A 21897-nucleotide genomic window follows, 5' to 3' on the forward strand; every position below is an offset into this window, starting at 1 on the left:
TTGGGGGTGCACTTGGGGCACAGTGCCTGTCACGTTGTGCATGCCAATGCACAACATGCATTTACAACATTGTGGTGGGTGCTGCTCGCAGCACCGCCCACCACAATGTTGTATATGCAGGATGTGACCGCCATCCTAATTGGTGGTGCGGGACCGCTGCACCACTGGCAGCCAGTCCCAGCACCGCTAGGGTGACGGATGGACTGACGTCCTCCTGCAATCTTAATGGACCCCTAAGTGTTGGAAAGTGGGTTATTATTAGTGTTAAATGTGCATTTACCACTGGCACAAAGGCCACTAGCACAGTCTATGGCTCAGTACAGGTCTCAATAAATAATTCCCAGTCTCAAACCTGGGTAGCTTGGCTGTGAGCAGGCAGGTCTTAACTTAGGAGACAGGTATGTAAAGCATTTAAAAACAACAAATCAAAATATATTTAAGACACAACAAAATAAAAATCCAATACCAATTTGTTTAAAAAAGGAAATATTTGTATCTTTAACATGAGACCAAAACCACATAAATCCAATATCAGGAACCAGAGATATACATTTTCAAAGATTAAGCACTATTTATCACTTCAAAACCTAAAGACCACTTTGGGACATCTGGCTGCACTTGAACGGGACAAAGTAAAGTTTCAGGATGACTACGTTGGAGCCCTGCTCAGATAACTCTTGCGGTAGACCTCTTATGGAACTTTTTTTCAAAGTTACTCCTAACTTCTCCAAACTTCTAGAACTTCTTTCTGAAGTTCCTCTCGAGGGTCCAAAGTGTCCAAGACACAACCCAAGGGTCTAGAATGGTCATTTAAAGGTTGGGACCACAATTCCTACATTGCACCTGGACAAAACACTTGCAAATCTACTGGACACACTCTAGGTAGGGGACTCTTAATGTTGATAGTCCAGGTGAGCTCTGTTAACATGTAGCTTTCAGGAAGTTCACTCTTTATTCCTCTTGATGAAAAGTTCATCCAAAGAGTTATGGTTCCAGATAATGCAGCAGGCGCAGTCAGTCAGAATACAGGACCTGATGGTGCAAATCGAGTTTCCAGCTTGGCAAGCCTTGTTCTTCTTCACTGAGTTTCAAGCAGCAGATCCGAAAGGCTCTGCACCTCTCACATATTTATTCAGTGTTCTCTGGGGTCACGCAGGAGAGCACTCCTGTCCAATGAGATGCAGGGCAACACACATTTCCTCCAAAGTGTAGCATAAATCGTTTCCCAGAAAGCACTATTCCTAAAATATTCTGTATTTCTGAAGTCACAGCAGAGGAGTAAGAACTAGTTAAACTAACCTCCAGTATGGCTCATTTCCGTAGCCCTCCCCCCTACCATCTGTGAATTCCTGAATTAGGCTTGCTATCTGGCTGGATCAGAGGTGCTCGGGATGGATGGACCTGGACTTCCCTCCCTGTCCTATCTCTCCTGTGAAGCTAGTGCTTTATGACCCCTTCCGCCTGCTCTGGTATTTCTGTGTAGCAGAGCTCTCTCCAACAGATAGCCTCTCAGGGATGAGCCACTTATCACTTCATCAAAGCAGCCTGGCTAACCTTGTTAACTCTGACTAGTCAGGGAAGACTACAGGATGGCAGAATTTTGGCTTACAGACAAGAACGTCTTATAACTTATTTTCTGTATTTTTTAAGATTAATTCAACAATAGCATATTGTTGTATATATCAATGCTATTCTCCTAAGCCCTTGAATGATATTATTATATGATTCCAAACAATAGTTATACATTGATAAACTATTGCAACGCTATTCTATGTGGCTGGGGATCTATATTGGGGTAAACGAAATGTACAATTTCTCCAACACCAGGTCGTATAAAATATATGTTATAGTATCCGGCTTAAAGCTACATGAATCCCCACACCTAGGACACCTAGGGGAGACTTTAGGGGTCCTGAATATGCACAGATAGTGTAGATCCTCACTCCACAGTGCTTCTAGAAATAAAGTCGATTTTGGAAGGCACTTTACCACAATGTGTAAAGAGAGATGTGCATTTTCTCTATCCCAAGGGCATATAAAACATCTTTTAAAAGGGCCCTCCTTATATTGGCATGGCCCCCGCCCCTGGGTCACCTAGGGATGACCCTAGGGATACCCAAATTCCCAAAACATTGGGCCTGATTACCAGAAGTAATCTGAGACCAAATCCTAAACGTACTACTTTTGGTATTCACAGAAGACATTTAGTAGTCATAAAGTTAGGATTTTGTCTTAAATTTGACTTAAGACAAACTTAAGACAGACTTAAGACAGACTTAAGACAGACTTAAGACCGATTTAAGACAAACTTAAGACAAACTTAAGACAGACTTAAGACAAACTTAAGACAGACTTAAGACAGACTTAAGACAGACTTAAGGCAAAATCCTAACTTTACTACTACTAAATGCCTTTTGTGAATACCGAAACTAGTAAGTTTAGGATTTTGTCGCAGATTAGTTCTGTGAATCAGGCCCATTGTGTTTATCACTTTGTAAGTGCCCCTACCACAAAAGTGGGCACAATTTGCTTTTAAAAGCAGTGCTGCAACAAAGGGCCGCTTTTAAAATTATATCATGCTCTCTTCAGTGCACACATGCAAGTGCAGAAAAGGCTGCTGGTCTCTAAACTGACATGCCGTATTATGCACTGGGTACTTAAAGGTAATTTTTATCCCACTGCACTAACACATACTAGGGACTTATAGCGTAGGTCATGCCAATTATAAGTGTACCCTAATATACAGTGCACCCTCATGTATGCGTGTATTTTCACAGGCCCGATTCACAGAACTAACTTAAAACAAAATCCTAAACTTACTACCATTTTGGTATTCACAGAAGGCACTTACTCATTTTGGTATTCACAGAAGGCACTTACTCATTTCGGTATTCACAGAAGTTAGGAGTCCTAACTTTAGGACTCCTAAATGCCTTCTGTGAATACTGAAAGTCTTAAAGTTAGGATTTTTATGATTTTTCTCAGTTTAGGAGTAGTAAAGTTAAGAGTCCTAACTTTAGGACTCCTAAATGCCTTCTGTCAATACCTAAAGTCTTAAAGTTAGGATTGTTCTCAGTTTAGGAGTAGTAAAGTTAGGACTCCTAACTTTACTACTCCTAAACTGAGAAAAATCCTAATTTTAAGACTTTCGGTATTCAAAGAAGGCATTTAGGAGTCCTACAGTTAGGAGTCCTAACTATACTACTACTAAACTAAGAAAAATCCTAATTTTAATGCTTTCGGTATTCACAGAAGGCATTTAGGAGTCCTAAAGTTAGGAGTCCTAACTTTAGTACTACTAAATTGAGAAAAATCCTAATTTTAAGACTTTCGGTATTCACAGAAGGCATTTAAGAGTCCTAAAGTTAGGAGTCCTAACTATACTACGACTAAACTGAGAAAAATCCTAATTTTAAGACTTTCGGTATTCACAGAAGGCATTTAGGAGTCCTAAAGTTAGGACTCCTAACTTCTGTAAATTTCAAAATGAGTAAGTGCCTTCTGTGAATACCAAAATGAGTAAGTGCCTTCTGCGAATACCAAAATGGTGGTAAGTTTAGGATTTTGTCTTAAGTTAGTTCTGTGAATCGGGCCCCATGTTTGAGGAATCCAGAGAAATCGGAATACTGCCCAGGGAACAGAGGAGAGCCACCATAGTCACCATACATTAAGAAGGAAAACCCAAGACTGACTGCGCCTCATACAGGCCCATTTCTCTTCTAAACGCCGAGCCTAAAATCCTGGCCAAACTTCTAGCCAATTGCTTAGTCAAAATAAATAGTTACTTAGTACACCCCGACCAATCTGGCGCTATGCCCCACAGAAATACGGCTTTGAACCTGCGCAGAGTCCATGGGGTTTTGGACAGAGCACATACTATCTAAGAGCCAGTTGTGATTGTGTCTTTAGATGCAACCATGGCGTTTGACACTATTGAGTGGCCCTACCTCTGGGCGGTCTTGGCCAAGATGGGTTTTGGTCCAAAATACATCCAATGGGTACGAATCTTATATCATGAGGCTTTGGTCCAAGTGGTAGTCAATTATTAATTATCAGCTACATTTCTACTTAGTCGGGGTACCCATAAAGGTTGCCCACTTTCACCACTTCTCTTCGCCCTAGCTCTGAAACCACTGGCAGCCTGGATCCGATGGGATCCTATGATACGAGGACTGCGATGGTCCCCAGACTTAGAAGACCGCGTCTCGCTTTATGCGGATGACATATTGCTTTATTTGGCTTCCCCCAAAGAATCCCTCATAGTTGTATTGGATATCCTAGCTGTATTCAGTAGATTCTCTGGTTTAACGGTCAACTGGAGTAAGTCCCTGTTGTTCGCTCTTCAGGGAGATCCAAATATCCCTCCAAAAGACTGCCCAATACTAACCCTGGGCATAGTTTGCGTAGTAGTGCTATGCTACGCGAAGTGCACTTCGCACTACGCAAGCTACGCGTAGCTACGCGTAGCTACGCGAGCTGCGTAGTGCGGTAGGGAGTATGCTGTTCACACTCATTGCACAGTGCCGGATGCTTGTCCGCACTGTGCAATCATTGCAAACGGGCATCTTGCACAGTGCAAGCGGTTGTTTTCTGCCGCTAGAGTAGATTTGTACTTGAGCGGCAGTTTTCTCAATGTGGACTGGTAGTTTCTCATTGCGAGTGGTTGCGAGCATACGCTACCACACGCAATGAGAAACCTGACCTCCCCGCGTTGAGAATCTCGCCGGGATGTTTATTTTCCACGCTCGCGATCGGCAACTTGATGTTTCTGATCCCGAACAAGGAAAAAGTCTCGCCGGGATGTCATTTTGCTCGCTCGCGGTCACCAACTTGACGTAGAGGACTGCGAGCAAGCAAAAAAGGCCCGCTACGCGTTTTTGCACTGCGCTACGTACAATTTATGTAGCGCGTAGTTGCGCAAACTATGCGAGCGTAGCGTAGTCCTACGCCCAGGGTTACCCAATACAGATTAACACTACTGTCTTTAAATATTTGGGAAATTTTATCTCTCTTGATCCCACAATCCGTTACGCTCAAAACCTTCTTCAGCCCTTGCGTCAGCTTAAAAAAGACATTGCCAGCTGGAAATTGCTTCCCCTTTCAGTCTTGGGCAGAGCTGCCCTGTTCAAGAATATGTCCCTGCCTAGGTTCCTATACGCATTGCAGAACACCCTAGACCCTGTACCGACACATTATTTTAATGAAGTTGAAGGTCTCCAGAGGGACTTGTTGTGGGACAACAAATCTCATATCACCCTAAATAAGTTGATACTAAATTGGTACGATGGGGTCATCAGTCTCCCAGACATTAAAAAATATTACTGGGCTGCGCATCTAGCAGCCATCAACCATGGAACGTACGGCCGTATTGACGACCCATGCTATGCCACGGATGGGTGGCTCCTCCCCGGAGGCAACTATAACAGGGCATTATATTCACAACCCAAAAGAAACACCTTTACGGGCCCCACCAACCATACTGTCCGCATTTGGCATGACGCCACTAATTCTCTTGGATGGGGACAGATACTAAGTTTGGCCACTCCGCTTTGGGATTCTGAGAAGTTGGGCAACTTATGGAAATCAAAAGGGTTTGATAGGTGGGACCTTATTGGCATTTTGCATATTAAAGACATTTAGGGAGAGGGAGGGGGCAAATCCTTCCTCAAACTACAAACCGAATTCGAGCTGGAAGGCACTGAATACTTTTGATATGCACAGATCTTACACTCACTCCAGTCCCATCTTCCCAACGGGACCCCTCTTCCCGAAGCTCCACCCTTGGATGACAGAGTTTTAGATGGCCACCTTCCAGAAAAAACTATCTCTTTAATATACAAGAAACTAATCAACAACATGGTGGATGCCCTCCAATCATTGCGGGAGAAATGGAGGCGAGATGGGGTTGAAATAGATGACGAGGACTGGCAAGAGTCAGTGTCCTCCCCTAGAGTGGTTGCCATTCCAGCGCGCCTTAGGTAGTGCAGCTTAAAATCCTCCACAGAATATATCTCACCAGGTCCCGTTTTGTACATATGGGGAGGTCCGATAATGGAGAATACAAGCGGCGTTGGGGCCATATGGGGAATTTCATGCATATCATCTGGGAGTGCAAACATATCAATTCCCACTGGAGCAGAGTCCATGACACAATTAACACGGTGCTGCATGTCCATCTCCGCTCAGAGGTGCGTAGGTGCCTCCTGAATATATGGGAACCCACGGACCTGAACACTCATCAGACACAGAGGGCTACACTAGGGTTCATGCTTGCTAAAATAAATACTGCGCAATTGTGGGATGCAACTCACTCACCCACACTTGAAGCCTGGGAAAAAGACCTTGAATGGTGTATGTTTACAGAGAAAACGGTGTATTCGGCCAGGGGATGCCCCAAAAAGTGGTCTCATATATAGAGTCCTTGGAATACACACCGTGGAGAGATTTGTGTGCCAACCCGTTGTGCTGAACAAGATGTCCTCCTCACCCCGTAGCATTCCCCTCCTATGTGATGCAATGATATGACACTTTTCCTCCCGTGCACTTTTACAATGTATAACCTGACTCATACCTCTGTATTGTTTATTGGAACCGATGTATGTTTAATAAAAAGATTTATGAAAAAAATGTATAGATTTGCTAAGTTTCCCTAGTGGCTTGCAGAGTTAGGATTCAAAATCTACAGCTACGCACTTTGCAAATAAAGGGTGAGATTTCACTGTAAAAATGGGGTGTGTCCACATTGCGTTTTGGGCCATTTCCTGTCGTGGGTACTTGACTCACCCTCACAAGTGAGGTACTATTTTTATCTGGAGACTTAGGGTAACACAGGATTGCAGAGCAACTGTTATTACCTACTGACTTTTGATGCATTTCTGCCTTCCAAATGAAAGACAATGTGTAAAAAAATAATTAATTTTGAAAAATGTCATATAATTCTCATGCTAGTATTGGTACTCACAATTTTGCATTCGTGCAAATAGATACTGTTTCTAAACTCTATATTATGTTCCAATTTTAGAAATAATTGATGTCTTTCATCTTGATTTTTCACTGTATATATTTTCCCAAATTAATTGCTGTATACCCGGTTCATAATAAAAAAAACATTGCAAGATGCTGCTCAGTTATTGGCTCTGGGTTCGTCGGGTTCTTGGTGAACCCACAAGTCCTATATATCTTCTCAACCAGAAAGGTCCAGTGGATGTAAATACATTGCTTTCAAACATCTATCATAATTAGAAGAAGTTACAGGTGAAAACGTTAGCACAAATGGCAGTTTTTTTCCAACTTATTTTCAATTTTTCTTATTTTTCAACTGTTAGTTTCTATATAGAAACCTTGAAGGTTCTACACAAATGACCCCTTGCTAAAATGCCAAAACTGTATAAAAAAATGTTGGTTTTCTGACAAAAGTCTGCCAGTCCCTGAAAACTGTGAAAATGGTGATTTCAGCCCCACAAACCCTTTGTTGATACCATTTGCAGGGGAAAAAAACAGACGCTTTCATTTGGAGCACTTTTTTCCCATTTTTCCCCCCAAAATATATTTTAGCTAATTTCTGGGTCCTCTCCAGGGGAATCCACAAGCTCTGGGTACCCTTAGAATCCCCATGATGTTGGAACAAAAGGATGCAATTGGGCATGGATACCCAAAAAGCCAAAAAAAGGCTTAGCACAGGAGGGAAAAGGCCTAGCAGCGATTGATTTTATTGATTTTCTCTATTGCAGGCACGACATGCTTTCCTGCAAGGGTAATCACTTTGCCTCTGGACGCCGCACTTTAGGTTTCAGCTTTTACATTTTTATTACCAATGGTGGCCAACTTGCACCTTTGCATCTATGTCATTCGTTTTTTTTATTTTAACAGCGCGGCACGCTTTTACTATATTGGCTGTGCACCTTTTGTTTCCTTGGGCCTTTCTTTATGCAGATTTGCCGTATTTAATCTAAAATCTAAAAGTGCACCATGCTACGTTTTTACCTTAATGGTGGCCTATCACATTCTAAATGCTTGTTAAATGTGTTCCTATTTGCCACTGGCAAACAGCACAGACATTCACTATTTAACTAAGGTGCTGTTTTGTGAAAGTCCATTTTCTATTGAAACTTCTCAAAATAACAAAATACCTGGAATACACACTGTATACATGTAAGCATTGTGGATGTAGCACTTGTTTGTCCAAGACTACAGCCTAGAGGAGAGTTGCATAGTTGAAATTGTTTTTGATTTGCCATTCAATGTGTACCCCACTTAAGAGGTAATGCTTCCCTGCAATTCAAGGACTTTTGTATTATTGTTGACACACTGACTTATAAAAATTGTTTCCAAAAACTGTGAATGAAAACCCTTGTTACTAAGAACAGTGTGCTGTAAATTGGACCAGGGATAGGTTCCTAGGGCCCGATTCACCAAACTAACTTAAGACAAAATCCTAAACTTACTACTTTTGATATTCACAGAAGTTAGGATTTTGTCTTAAGTTTGTCTTAAGACAAACTTAAGAAAGAGTTAAGACAGACTTAAGACAAACTTAAGACAGACTTAAGACACACTTAAGTTAGGATTTTGTCTTAAGTTTGTCTTAAGTCTGTCTTAAGTCTGTCTTAAGTTTGTCTTAAGTCTGTCTTAAGTCTGTCTTAAGTTTGTCTTAAGACAAACTTAAGACAAAATCCTAAGTTCAGTGAATACCAAAAGTAGTAAGTTTAGGATTTTGTCTTATAGTTGGTTCTGTGAGTCGGCCCCATGGTTTTTAGGTATGGTGCAATTTTGTCTGGTCGCAATTTGTATAGCTCGATGGGGATACCATTGGGACCAAGGGCTTTCTCGGAACTTAAGGAGCAGATTGCTTGAGCTATCTCTTCTGTTGTCAAGTCACTGGCCATGAAATCTCGGTCTTCTAGGGAGAGGCTGGGGAGTCTAATGTCTCGCAACAGTTCCTGAGAGTCCTCTTTGGTGTACGTGGTGACTGTCTTGTAGACAGTCTGGAAGTTACTGGCGAATCTGTCAACTATTTCTTGCGGTTCAGTGAGAGTGACGTCCCCATCAACCCTAAGTTCTGGTACCTGTCTGCTTGCCCATTCCTTCCTGTCCAGCCATGCTATGAGTTTTCCTGCTTTGTCTCCCAGGTCATAGACCCTACCCTGTCGTTCCCTGCCCAGTGATTTGGCCCTGTCTGTAACTAGAGCTTTGTAGTCGTGCTGTTTCAGGCTCAGTAAATTAAGATTCTCCGGTGTCACTCCAGATTCCAGGTCTCTCTCCAATCTATACATTTCAGCCTCGATGTCTAGGACCTCTTTTTGTTTATCTTTCTTCATATCAGAGATCAGTGATAAAGCCTGACCCCGAATTACAGTCTTGATTGTCTCCCATAATGACTGGGATGAGGAAACGGACCCCACATTGTCAGAAAAGTAATTGTCCATGGCTTTGATAAGGGTTTTACGGATTGTCGGATCACGTAGGTACCAAGGGTTAATTGGCACTATTCTTCCCACTTTTACCTGGTTAAGGACTATATGGACCCATACCAGTGAGTGGCCAGAGATGCCTCTAGCTAGGTGTTTAATTTCGTGGATGTATGCGGCTTGTTCCGTGGGTACTAAACAATAGTCCAAGCGAGAGAGGCTATGGTGCACACCAAAGTGTAAGGTGTGTTGTATCTGATCTGGATGGTATGTTCTCCACCCTTCTACTAGTCCCATGGTTTTGAGAAAGTCAGGCAGCCATCGAGAAGAGGGTCCAACCTCCCTTGGGGGGTATTGGTCCAGGGTGCCCGAAACCACTGCATTAAAATCGCCCCCAAGGACTAAGAGGCCATCCTGAATAGTGAGCAGGACCGTGCCCAGGTCCGCAAAGGTGGTACCCTGCAGGCCTGGAGGGACATGTAGAGACATGAATGTAGTGGGGCAGCCCCCCCATGTGCCCAAAACCCCCACATATCTACCCTGAGTGTCCGTCCATTTGGAGCTTATGGCAAGGGGGAACGAGTTCTTCACCATGATGCCTACACCCCGGGAACCGGAGGTAAATCCTGCATGTGCAACCATCTTGTACCTCCCTCTGTGCATCGCCTTACATAGGTTTCCGATCAGGTGTGTCTCCAGGAGCATGACAATATCTGGGGCCTGCCGCTTGATATGAACTACACTGGGTTTGATTTTGTCCCCAAGCCCGTTAACATTCCAACTAAATATTTTAACATTCTTGTCCCTCATTGCACCCACTATACACTTCGTGAATATCAGAATCCTCTGTGGTGAAATCAAACTCAAGTACCGATGCTAAAAACATAACAATAAAACAATACAAGTCCCCAACCCAACAACCCCCATTCCCTGCTGCCCTGCCCTATGGGCGTCAAACTGCTCAAGTAAAACTTGCAGATTGCCTGTCGCCCTATAGAAGAACTAAATGCAGAAAAGATAAGGACATGGCAACCCGTTTCACTGTCTCCCCCAAAAGGATAACAATTATAAAGTCCCCAAGTGAGTCACATATCACAGTTCTAAGTGTCCGCCATCAGGAGGGAAAAGCCCCCCTAAGGTTCGGCCCCCATGCAGCCCGATACCTGTCCCAGTCTGCTCATGAAAACGGTCCTGGTTGAGGAGCCATCATGTCCGCTTCGGTCTCGTCAGTCATGGGCCGGAGAGGCAGTAGCACCTACAGCATTGCGTTCACGTGAGGCCTGTTCCGTCTTGTATTCAAGCCAGTCAGCCACTTCCTCTGGCTGTTCGAAGAACCAGTTCCTCCCTTCCGCCTCTACCCGGAGACGTGCCAGGAATAACATCGAACATTTCAGTCCCCTTTCTCTGAGCTGCTGCTTCACCGTGATGAATGACCGCCTCTGCTTCTGCACTCGTTGTGTGAAGTCTGGGAGGAAGGAGATGTCTGTGTTCTCGTAGTGGAGGTTGGCCCCCATTCTAGCGTTTTGAAGGATCACGTCCCTGTCCCGGTAATTCAGTACTCTCGACAGAATCAGGCGCGGGGGGGCTCCTGGCTTGGGGCGACCTCCGGGGACCCTATGTGCCCTTTCAATGACAAAGAATTTGCTGAGGCCTTTCAGCTGTAGATGTTGTAGAATTAGGTCCTCCACAAAGAGATCTGGGGCCTGTCCCTCGGCCCTTTCCGGCATGCCCAATATTGCGCAGGTTGTTGCGACGTAGCGCCCCTCATAGTCATCTAGTTTGAGCCCAGTGGCCTTGTGAAGTAATTGTATTTCTTGGATATCACCCTGAAGCTGGGTGACTTCACCCACGAGGCTAGAAGTGGTGAGCTCCACCTGTTTGACTTTCTCATTAAGTTTGGTGAGGTAGGCTCGGATCAGGTTAACCTCGATAGCGATGGTATCCATTTTATGTTCTAGGGAAGTCTGAACATTAGTGATCGCCTTCATGACGTCTTTCAGTGACAGCTCTTGGTCTTCTTTTCCCTGTTCGTTGGGGGTTCCCCCCCAGATTGTTGGCCCTGGAGCATGTCTTTGAGGATGGTGTAACAATCAAGTCTGTTTGCTTGCAATGACTTTGACCCCCTCGCACCTGCTGATTTGTTCTTCTCCATTTTCGTCTGGCAATGCGCGCTTCTGCTCCCGGTGCCTGCCGTGTATCCACGCGTTGCGAGTGCGAGACCCAGGGCTCCTCTGTCTGTCACCAGGTGGACTGCCACGGGGAACAACCTTTACAATGCAACTTTTACAACGCACTACACTTACAACACAATTTTTACAACGCAACATCCACTACAACGCATTCCATTACATCGCATGACACTACAACGCATTTTTAAAAACTACCTTTACAACGCATTCCATTACATCGCATACTACCTTTACAACGCATACCATTACAACGCATAATATTACACTACACTATCCAACACTTACCCTACTGTTGCACCCCCTGGAGTTAGAATAGTAATTTTTACCCCTATACTATCCAACACTTACCCTACTGTTGCACCCCCTGGAGTTAGAATAGTAATTTTTACCCCTATACTATCCAACACTTACCCTACTGTTGCACCCCCTGGAGTAAGAATAGTAATTTTTACCCCTATACTATCCAACACTTACCCTACTGTTGCACCCCCTGGAGTTAGAATAGTAATTTTTACACCTATACTATCCAACACTTACCCTACTGTTGCACCCCCTGGAGTTAGAATAGTAATTTTTACTCATATACTATCCAACACTTACCCTAATGTTGCACCCCCTGGAGTTAGAATAGTAATTTTTACCCCTATACTATCCAATACTTACCTTAAATGCAATGTAATATTATGCGTTGTAATTGTATGCGTTGTAAAGGTAGTATGCGATGTAATGGAATGCGTTGTAAAGGTAGTTTTTAAAAATGCGTTGTAGTGTCATGCGATGTAATGGAATGCGTTGTAGTGGATGTTGCGTTGTAAAAATTGCGTTGTAAGTGCATGCGTTGTAAAAGTATGCGTTGTAACATCATACATCCCACTGCCACATGTACCTCAAGCGTTCAACCAGCTGCTCAGCTGATAGCTAGGTGGTGGGATCAATTTTCCCCCAACACTAACCGCATCACACCTCTCCCTACATGAAGCGCCAGTATTACTCTCAGCTGGGTGACCGGCAAATCTCCGTTGCCTGGATGGCTCCCAGTCCCACGAGAAGTAGAGGGGATCCCAACGCCATTTGTGGCCTTTGCCACGACTCACAGATGGGTGGGAGAAAAGACTCAGGTGTTCGGGTGGCTCCTGGTCCCACTCAAGGGGCCACAGATATTTAGCGCTGTTTGTGGCCCCCGCCGCTCGCTCGCCATGGTCCAAGGAAATGGAGGAAGGACCAGCTCCTCATAGTCAATCTAGTGCTCACCAGACCAGTCAGACAGTTCCTTAAGGATTGGAAGCCAGGGGAAGGGAAGGGCCCAGTCACTTCAACAACCACTTTGGGGGCCCCCCGCCGCCTCACCACTCCCTCAGCGTGTTCATAGTTGAATTGGGCCGCCTCCGGTCTTGTGCATCGCCCACAGCTCTCGTTGCTGTATCGTCAGCAGCCTTCGGTGCCGCCACTGCCCGCAGCTTATAACACGTCCCGGGTGCCAACTGCGACACCGCACCCCGATCTGCAGCTTCTTTGAGGACTCCACCGGGCCTCCGCCCCACACGTGACAGTCCACTAGTACGTGCTGGCGTGGGCAGTGTCTGCAGGTCTTTGGTGCAGCGAGTTAGCAAAATTGAGTCCCCGACTCCAGGATAGAGATAGGCCCTCTGCTTGCGGGGCCCAGAACGTCATGATAGGGCTGTATCTAGCAACGGGAGTCAGTGGGGATGTCCCGCTTGCTTTCTGACATGTTCCCTTACCTCGGTGGATCGGATGTTGCGGCCAGATAAACGGGAGGGGAAAAGCTATTACGGAGCAAGTGGATCAGGCGGCCATTTCGCTCCGGGTCTTGGCCACGCCCCCCAAAAAACCTATACATTTTGAAAACTAGACAGGAAGGGTAATCCAGCATGGGGTGACTTGTATGGTCCTCACCAGGTTCTGTTACCCAGAATCCCTTACAACCATCAAACTTTGTCAAACAAAACACATTTTCCTCTCATTTCTGCGGTGGAAACTTCTGGAATCTGCTTGGATCCACAAATTCCACCCATCCCGCATTCCCCAAAGTCTTCCAAGAACAATGGAACCTCACTTGTGTGAAAACAGACCCTTTTACTGCAAAGTTCCAAGCTGTAGATTTTGAACCCTAGCTCTGCCAGCACCTATGGAAACCTAGCAAACCTATACATTTTTAAAAACTAAACACCAAGAGAAATCCAGGATGGGGTGACTTGTCTGGCTTTCACCAGGTTCTGTTACGCAGAATCCCTTGCAAACCTCAAACTTTGTCAAAAATCTGCGTGGATTCACAAAATTCTACCCACCCTGCATTCCCCGCAGTCTTCCAAAAAAAAAAGTACCTCACTTGTGTGGGTAGGCCTAGCGCCCATGACAGGAAAAGGCCCAAAACGCAACATGGACACATCACATTTTCACAGAGAAAACTGACCCTTTTATTGCAAAGTGCCTAGCTGTAGATTTTGATCCCTATCTCTACTGGCACCTAAGAAAGTCTAGCAACCCTATACATTCTTGAAAACTAGACACCAAGGGGAAACCAGGAAGGGGTGAGTTGTCTGGCTCTCACCAGCTTCTGTTACCCAGAATCCCTTGCAAACCTCAAACTTTGTAAAAGAAAAACACATTTCCCTCATATTTCTGTGGTGGAAACGTCTGGATTCTGCGTGGATCCACAAAATTCTACCCACACCGCATTCCTCAAAGTCTTCTGAGAAAAAACTGGTACCTCACTTGTGTGGGTAGGCCTAGTGCTCGCGACAGAAAACGGTCAAAAGCACAACGTGGACACACCACATTTTCACAGTGAAAACTGAGCCTTTTTTTGAAAAGTGCCTAGCTGTAGATTTTGAACCCTAGCTCTGCCGGCACCTAGGGAAATGTGAGAAGTTGGCCTGGTATATGCTGGTCACTAGTTAAAGTGGCCACCTTGCACCAGTACAATTCAACTCTTATGGTAGTTGGTTTAAGACAACTTTTTAAAGAAAGCTATCCTAGTGGTAGCTGTGGAGAGCAGCCTTCAGGCTAAGTCTTTAGAGGAATGTAAAGCAGCTTGTTTTACCTTATAATCTCTTGAATTACTAAATGAAAGGACACCACACAGGTATATATATAAAATATTGATGTATTTATTACTAACAACTCTCTGCTAATCTCTTAATGAGATTAGAAGTCAGGAACATATGCACAAATCAACATTTCACAACAAGTTAAGCACAAATATGGCTGGGGTCCTAGGGGCGTACCAGACCATATACTAAAAAAGAGACTTAAGAATAACGACTTGCAAAGGGACAAGGCCTAGGGCCTTCAGAAGCACTGGGGCCTCACTAATCCACCCAAGGCAGGTAAGTAAAGGACCCACGGGAGACGCAAGCAGTATGAGAACACAGCCGCGGATCCCAATTGACTTCAATGGAGCATGTCGCGATTGGAAATTTAGAGTTTAAGGAAAGTTTGGGAGAGTCTACAAGCAAGTCACTTACGGGGTAAGTAGTTCTTGAGCCAACACCCACAGGAGCAACGTAGTGCTGGAGTTACCTCACCCAGGGAAGCCGGGTGCATAGGTGTCTTTTGGTGTCAGGTCGCGGCGTCGTTTTCAATGGGAGCCAAAGAAGACTTGCTGCTTGTGAAGACAGGAGAAGTGTCAGGTGGAATCCAAGGCTGGATTCAGAAGAAGGAAGACCTGAAAGCAGAGGGGACAGTGTTCAAAGTCACTTGGCAGTGACCCGGGGCAAGGAAGATGGATGCCCACAGTCGTTGGGTTATTTCAGGTGATCCATGGGTGTCTTGATTCTTCAGCCACGAGGTCCAGGAGGTATCAACAACAACCAGGAGCTGGATTTGATGTGTCCCACAAAGTCTGCAGCTTACTGCCATGTCGGTGACCAGATTGGAGCCAACAAGCCTTGGTAACAGCAAGTCTTGTGGAAATGATAAGAAGTCAGCGGTGCAGACCAGCAAGGTCTGAGGGACTCACCCAGTGAGGGTAAGTCAGGGCAGGCCTGGAGCAACTGGGGGAGCCCTTTGAAACTGTAGGAAAGTCTTCTGGGGACCCACAAGCCAACCGGCAAGGGATCGCAAAGATGCCTCAGGAGCATTCACTCAACAGGGGCCCACGGTCACTCGGGATGGGATAGGCCTCTGATCTTCGGCGGGAATCCTGGTGGAGGCTTGGACCATATATGGTCCAATGCACAAGTTTGTAGAACGTCGTGAAAGGGTTGCACTCAAAAACAGTGCACGGTACCCAGGTATTGTGGTTCCTCGTCACTCGTGGGGTCCACTTGCTTCAGCGTCGCTGGGGGCTCACGATGGCCTTGGAGAAGTCAGGAAATCCTCTTCCTGGGCTGCAGGGACTTCAGACTCCGGCGGGAAAGTTTGCGACCGTTGATTGCAGGATTTGGTGCCTGCCAAGCAGGGGAGTCACTCCTTGACTCCAAGGGAGATTCTTCCGTCTTCCAGAGGTAGTGTAACGTCAATGGTCCAGGATTCTTCTTCAGAGCGTCATCCAGGGATACATAGTTTGCAATGGCAAGGGTTCCCTATCTTATACTGAAAAGAAGGGAGGAACTAGCTCTATGACCCCACCTATGGGAGGGTCAGAGGAGTGGGTGGCTACATCCACTTCCCTTTGTCCAGTTTCGCACCAGAGCAGGGGCAGGTAGCCCCAGAGCCGGTTTGAACTGGTGTATGGACAGAGGAGGCAACTGCTATCCCAGTGCAGGACTTCAAAGCACTCTAGGAGTGCACCCACCCAGCCCCAATACACTAAACCCTGTCTGGGAGGTGGTCACACCTCCCTGTGACAGGATGCCTATTGTTGGGCCTCCTCCACTGCGAATTTCGGTCAGCAGCAGGAGGGCAGCCCAGTGTCTGTGACTGGTGGCATCCATATTGTGATGCCAGGGATCTTCAGGATTCTACCGTTTTTCTACAGTGGGTACATGTCTATCACTCTAGAAGGGTGGGATCATACCCCAACACCAGTTACTGATGTGGGGGTATGATTCCAAAGCGTTTGACACAAAACACAACATGTTTTGATGCAGCCATTCCAAAGTTAGCATTTACCGCGAGGTTATAATGCACTTAAGAGTAAATGGTTTGACCGCATTCACAAACATCCCCAGAGAATGGACTCTGAGAGCTGCAGAGGGGCCCTGCTCAGGCAGAGGCACCCCCTCACATGGAAACCAAGCACCCCGCCCTCAGGATTGGTAGGGTTATATGTGTGTGCAAGGAGAGGTCTAGTGAACCTATATCTCAGTGAGGAGTGCTAACACTACCTCACACAGGCTGCAGTAGCAGGCCTGTGGTGTCAGATTTAGTCTGCTTCCCAGGGGTGGCATAATACATGCTTCAACCCCCAATAGGCCTGTGAAGTACCTATGCCCTTGGTACCTAAGGTACCATATACTAGGGGCTCATAAGGTACCGTAGTATCCAATCACTAGTGCATCTAATACGCACTCCATGTTGTTTAGAGAGAACAGAGAGGCTGGGGCCCTGATTAGCAGGGTCCCAGCCAGACTATAGCCAGAAACCAGTGTTAACATCAGAAAAAAAGTGGGGGCAACATAAGAGGCAGATCCTACTCTCCTACACAACCCCCCCCCCAAACGCAGGGACACTAAACTAACCTTGTCCAGTTGAGTCTTCGTGTTCTAAGTGGAAATACCTTGAGAGTTCATCTGCATTGGCATGTTGGGTCCCAGGTCTATGTTCCACTGTCTAGTCCATCCCCTGTAGGGAAAAGGACCACCTTAAACGTTTTGGGTTTTCACCTTTCATCTGTTTGAGCCATAGGAGGGGATTGTGGTCAGTCTGAACTATGAAGTGAGTGCCAAACAAGTATGACCTCAGATGCTTCAGGGCCCACACCACAGCAAAGACCTCCCTCTCTGCAGCTGACCAACGTTTCTCTCTAGGGGTCAGTCTTCTGCTAATGAAAGCTACTGGCTGGTCTTGACCTTCATCATTCAGTTGAGACAGTACAGCTTGCACACCCAGCTCAGAAGCATCTGTTTGGACAATGAACTTTTTGGTGTAGTCTGGACTCTGTAAGATGGGAGCAGTGCACATGGCCTGCTTTAGGTCTTCAAATGCCTTCTGACAGCTAGCTGTCCACTGAACCTTTTTTGGCATTTTCTTTGAGCTAAGATCATTCAAGGGGGTCACTATAGAGCCATATCCCTTTACAAACCTCCTATAATACCCAGGCAGGCCTAAAATGGCACTCACCTGTGTCTGGGTGGTTGGAGCAACCTATTCCATTATGGTTTGGATTTTGCGCTGCAAAGGCTATACCTGATCCCCACCTACAAGGTGGCCCAGGTACTCAACCTGGCTCTGCCCTATCTGGCACTTAGTGGCCTTGATAGTGAGGCCTGCTTTTTGTAGGGCCTCCAAAACATTTCTGAGGTGGACAAGGTGATCCTTCCAGGAGGAACTAAAGACAGCAATATCATCTAGATAAGCTGAGCAATAAGTTTCCATCCCTGCCAGAACTTTGTTCACCAACCTCTGAAAAGTGGCAGGTGCATTTTTCAATCCAAAGGGCATCACCACAAAGTGGTAGTGCCCACTAGGGGTCGAAAATGCTGTTTTGGATTTTGCATCATCAGCTAACGTGATCTGCCAGTAGCCAGCTGTTAGGTAAAATGTACTCAGATACTTGGCTGTGGCCAAAGTATCAATTAGCTCATCTGCCCTTGAAATTGGATAGGCATCAGTCCTGGTGACTGCATTGAGGCCTCTGTAGTCTACACAAAACCTCATTTATTTCTTACCACGCTGGGTATGAGGTTTGGGTACTAGGACTACTGGGCTAGCCCAAGGGCTATCTGAAGGCTCAATCACACCTAACTCCAACATTTTCTGGACTTCAGTCCTGATACAGTCCCTTACATGGTCAGGTTGCATGAAGATTTTACTCTTGACAGGCAGACTGTCCCCAGTGTCCATCTCATGGGTGCACCAGGTAGTCTGACTAGGGGTTAGGCTAAACATATGTCTGTACTGTTGCAGAACTTGCCTGCATTCAGTTTGCTGATGGTCAGTGAGGCTGTTTGCCAAAGCAACACCATCTACTGACCATCATCAGGGTTCTATGAGATCGGGTCAGGTAGAGGGTCACTATCTTCCCCCTGTTCCTCATCAGTTGCCATGAGCAAGCCCATGTCAGCCCTGTCAACATATGGTTTCAATCTATTGACATGGAGCACCCTCAGGGGGCTCCTGGGAGTTCCAAGATTCATCAGATAGGTGACTTCTCCCTTTTGCTCAGCAATGGTATGGGGCCACTCCACTTGTCTTGGAGGGCTGCTGGGGCCACAGGCTCCAACACCCACAATTACTGTCCTGGCTGGTACACAGTCAGCACAGCCTTTTGGTCATGCCAAGTTTTTTGTAATTCTTGGCTGGCCTCCAGGTTTTTGGTTGTCTTCTTCATGTATTCGGCCATCCTGGAGCGGAGACCAAGTACATAGTCCATCACATCCTGTTTGGGGGGTTTGAGAGGTAACTCCCAGCCCTCTTTTACCAAACAAAATGGACCTCTTACAGGGTGTCCAAACAGAAGCTCAAATGGGCTGTAACCAACCCCCTTCTGTGGAACCTCTCTGTATGCAAACAAAAGGCAGGGAAGAAGAAGGTCCCATTTTTGCCTAAGCTTTGCTGGGAGTCCTTTAATCATTCCCTTTAGGGTTTTGTTGAAACGTTCAACCAACCCATTGCATTGTGGGTGATAGGGAGTAGTGAATTTATAAGTTACACCACACTCCTTCCACATTGCTTTTAAATATCCTGACATGAAGTTGGTATCTCTGTCAGAGATGACTTCCTTTGGGAAACCCACACTGGAGAAAACTCCAATGAGGGCTCTTGCCACCACAGGGGCTGTGGTGGTCCTCAGGTGAATTGCCTCTGGGCACCTGGTGGCATGATCCACTACCAACAGGATACATCTGTGCCCAGATGCAGTTGGAGGGTCAAGGGGACCAACAATTTCAATCTCTACCCTTTCAAAGGGTACCCCCGCCACAGGTAGTGGTATCAGGGGGGCCTTTGTTGTGCCACCTGACTTACCACTGGCCTTTCTAAGTGTTGGGATGCCTTTGGTATCTATGCGCTATATAAATGTGTATTCATTCAATCATTCATTCATTTAGGGACACAGGTGCTAGTGTCACCATGGGCACAGATTTATCCTGTTGGTAGTGGATCATGCCACCAGGCACCCAGAGGCAATTCCCCTGAGGACCACCACAGCCCCTGTGGTGGCAAGAGCCCTCATTGGAGTTTTCTCCAGAGTGGGTTTCCCAAAGGAGGTAATCTCTGACAGAGATACCAACTTCATGTCAGGATATTTAAAAGCAATGTGGAAGGAGTGTGGTGTAAGATATAAATTAGGAGCTTGTCTCTGCCTTTATCTGAAAAGAAGAGCCACAAGATTGCTGCCCACTGCTTTTGAGGAACCTGTTGTACTCTACAGACCCTTTCCATAACAGTTATTCACTTGTGGATATCATCCCCACTATGGTAGGGAGGAACAACCTTGCTCAGGTTCCTATGGTCTGGAATATATTCTCTACATCTAGGGACACTGTTGCTTCCACCAGGGGGTTCTAACCTCTCTCTTCTAGAAGCTCTCTGGAACTCAAAGGCTTCTCTATCTAATGCCAACTGATTTGTTTTGAGGGCAAATCTTGCTTCCTCATACTGCAGCAGTTAATACATTCTGTCAGAGGAGGTCTCCCTTCTAGGAAAGTAGAAGTTCTTCTGCTGGACAGATTCTCTGCCAGAGTGATAGGAGTGGTCAGACTCCCATGAAAGGGACCTAGGCCCTTCCTCCACTCTGTCAGTTCTCTTTGGGAGAATTCCTCTGTCCTTTTCAGACCCTTGTGGATCTGGCCCTTCAACCACAGAGTCCTGGCCATCTTGATTTTCATCATCTGACCCAGACACTGAAATTGACCCACCCCCTGATTCAGACCTATTAGCTCCTAGAGCTAATCTAAGATCATCTGCTGTCAGCAGATCTATCAGGTGTAGTGTGGAGGGACTCTGTCCTAGCTTCAGGTGCCTTGCAGCACACATGACTTTCAAGTCAAAGAAAGTCATGTCCTTATACTGAGGCTGAGTGGACCCATTGGTTCCACCCCTTAAGGGCATTCTAGTGCTGTGCAGTGTTGTACTACCTACACTAGTTTGTGGCCTACTGATCCTAGCTTGAGCTGTAGAAAGGGTGTGCTATCCCTTGACACACAGCTCTGAGTTCAGTAGAACTTATTGATACTAAGCTTGACTTTATATGTACCTTGAGTACCTATACTGGTTTTCAGTTAGTAATTCAAATATAAATTTTCTGGTAAAACAATGGCAAGCTGGAATCCCACACGCTGCCCACCGATGTGAGAAGTTGGCCTGGTATATGCTGGTCACTAGTTAAAGTGGCCACCTTGCACCAGTACAATTCGAGTCTTATGATAGTAGGTTTAAGACAACCTTTTAAAGAAAGCTATCCTAGAGATAGCTGTGGAGAGCAGCCTTCAGGCTAAGTCTTTAGACGAATGTAAAGCAGCTTGTTTTACCTTATAATCTCTTGAATTACTAAATGAAAGGACACCACACAGGTATATATATACAATATTTATGTATTTATTAATAGCAACTCTCTGCTAATCTCTTTATGAGATTAGAAGTCAGGAACATATGCACAAATCAACATTTCACAACAAGTTAAGCACAAATATGGCTGGGGCCCTAGGGGCGAACCAGACCATATACTTAAAAAGAGACTTAAGAATAACGACTTGCAAAGGGACAAGGCCTAGAGCCTTCTGAAGCACTGGGGCCTCACTAATCCACCCAAGGCAGGTAAGTAAAGGACCCACGGGAGACGCATGCAGTGTGAGAACACAGCCGCGGATCCCAATTGACTTCAATGGAGCAAGTCATGATTGGAAATTTAGAGTTTAAGGATACTTCGGGAGAGTCTACAATCAAGTCACTTACAGGGTAAGTAGTTCTAGAGCCAACACCCACAGGAGCACTGCAGTGCTGGAGTTACCTCACCGAGGGAATCCGGGGGCATAGGTGTCTTTTGGTGTCAGGTTGCGGCATCATTTTCAATGGAAGCCAAAGAAGACTTGCTGCTTGTGAAGACAGGAGAAGTGTCCAGTGAAATCCAAGGCTGGATTGAGAAGAAGGAAGACCTGAAAGCAGAGGGGACAGTGTTCAAAGTCACTTTTCTGTGGCCCGGGGCAAGGAAGATGGATGCCCACAGTCGTCGGGTGATT

At 45.8% G+C, this 21897-nt stretch overlaps 1 protein-coding gene across 1 annotated transcript in view; it reads left to right on the forward strand.

The window, feature by feature from the left end:
- Window positions 1-21897, forward strand: part of ZPLD1 (zona pellucida like domain containing 1) — a 2463358-nt gene that overhangs the window by 2113935 nt on the left and 327526 nt on the right. The gene's annotated exons all lie outside the window — the stretch shown is intronic.

The sequence above is a fragment of the Triturus cristatus genome, chromosome 8, assembly GCF_964204655.1.
Source record: "Triturus cristatus chromosome 8, aTriCri1.1, whole genome shotgun sequence".
NCBI lineage: Eukaryota > Metazoa > Chordata > Amphibia > Caudata > Salamandridae > Triturus > Triturus cristatus.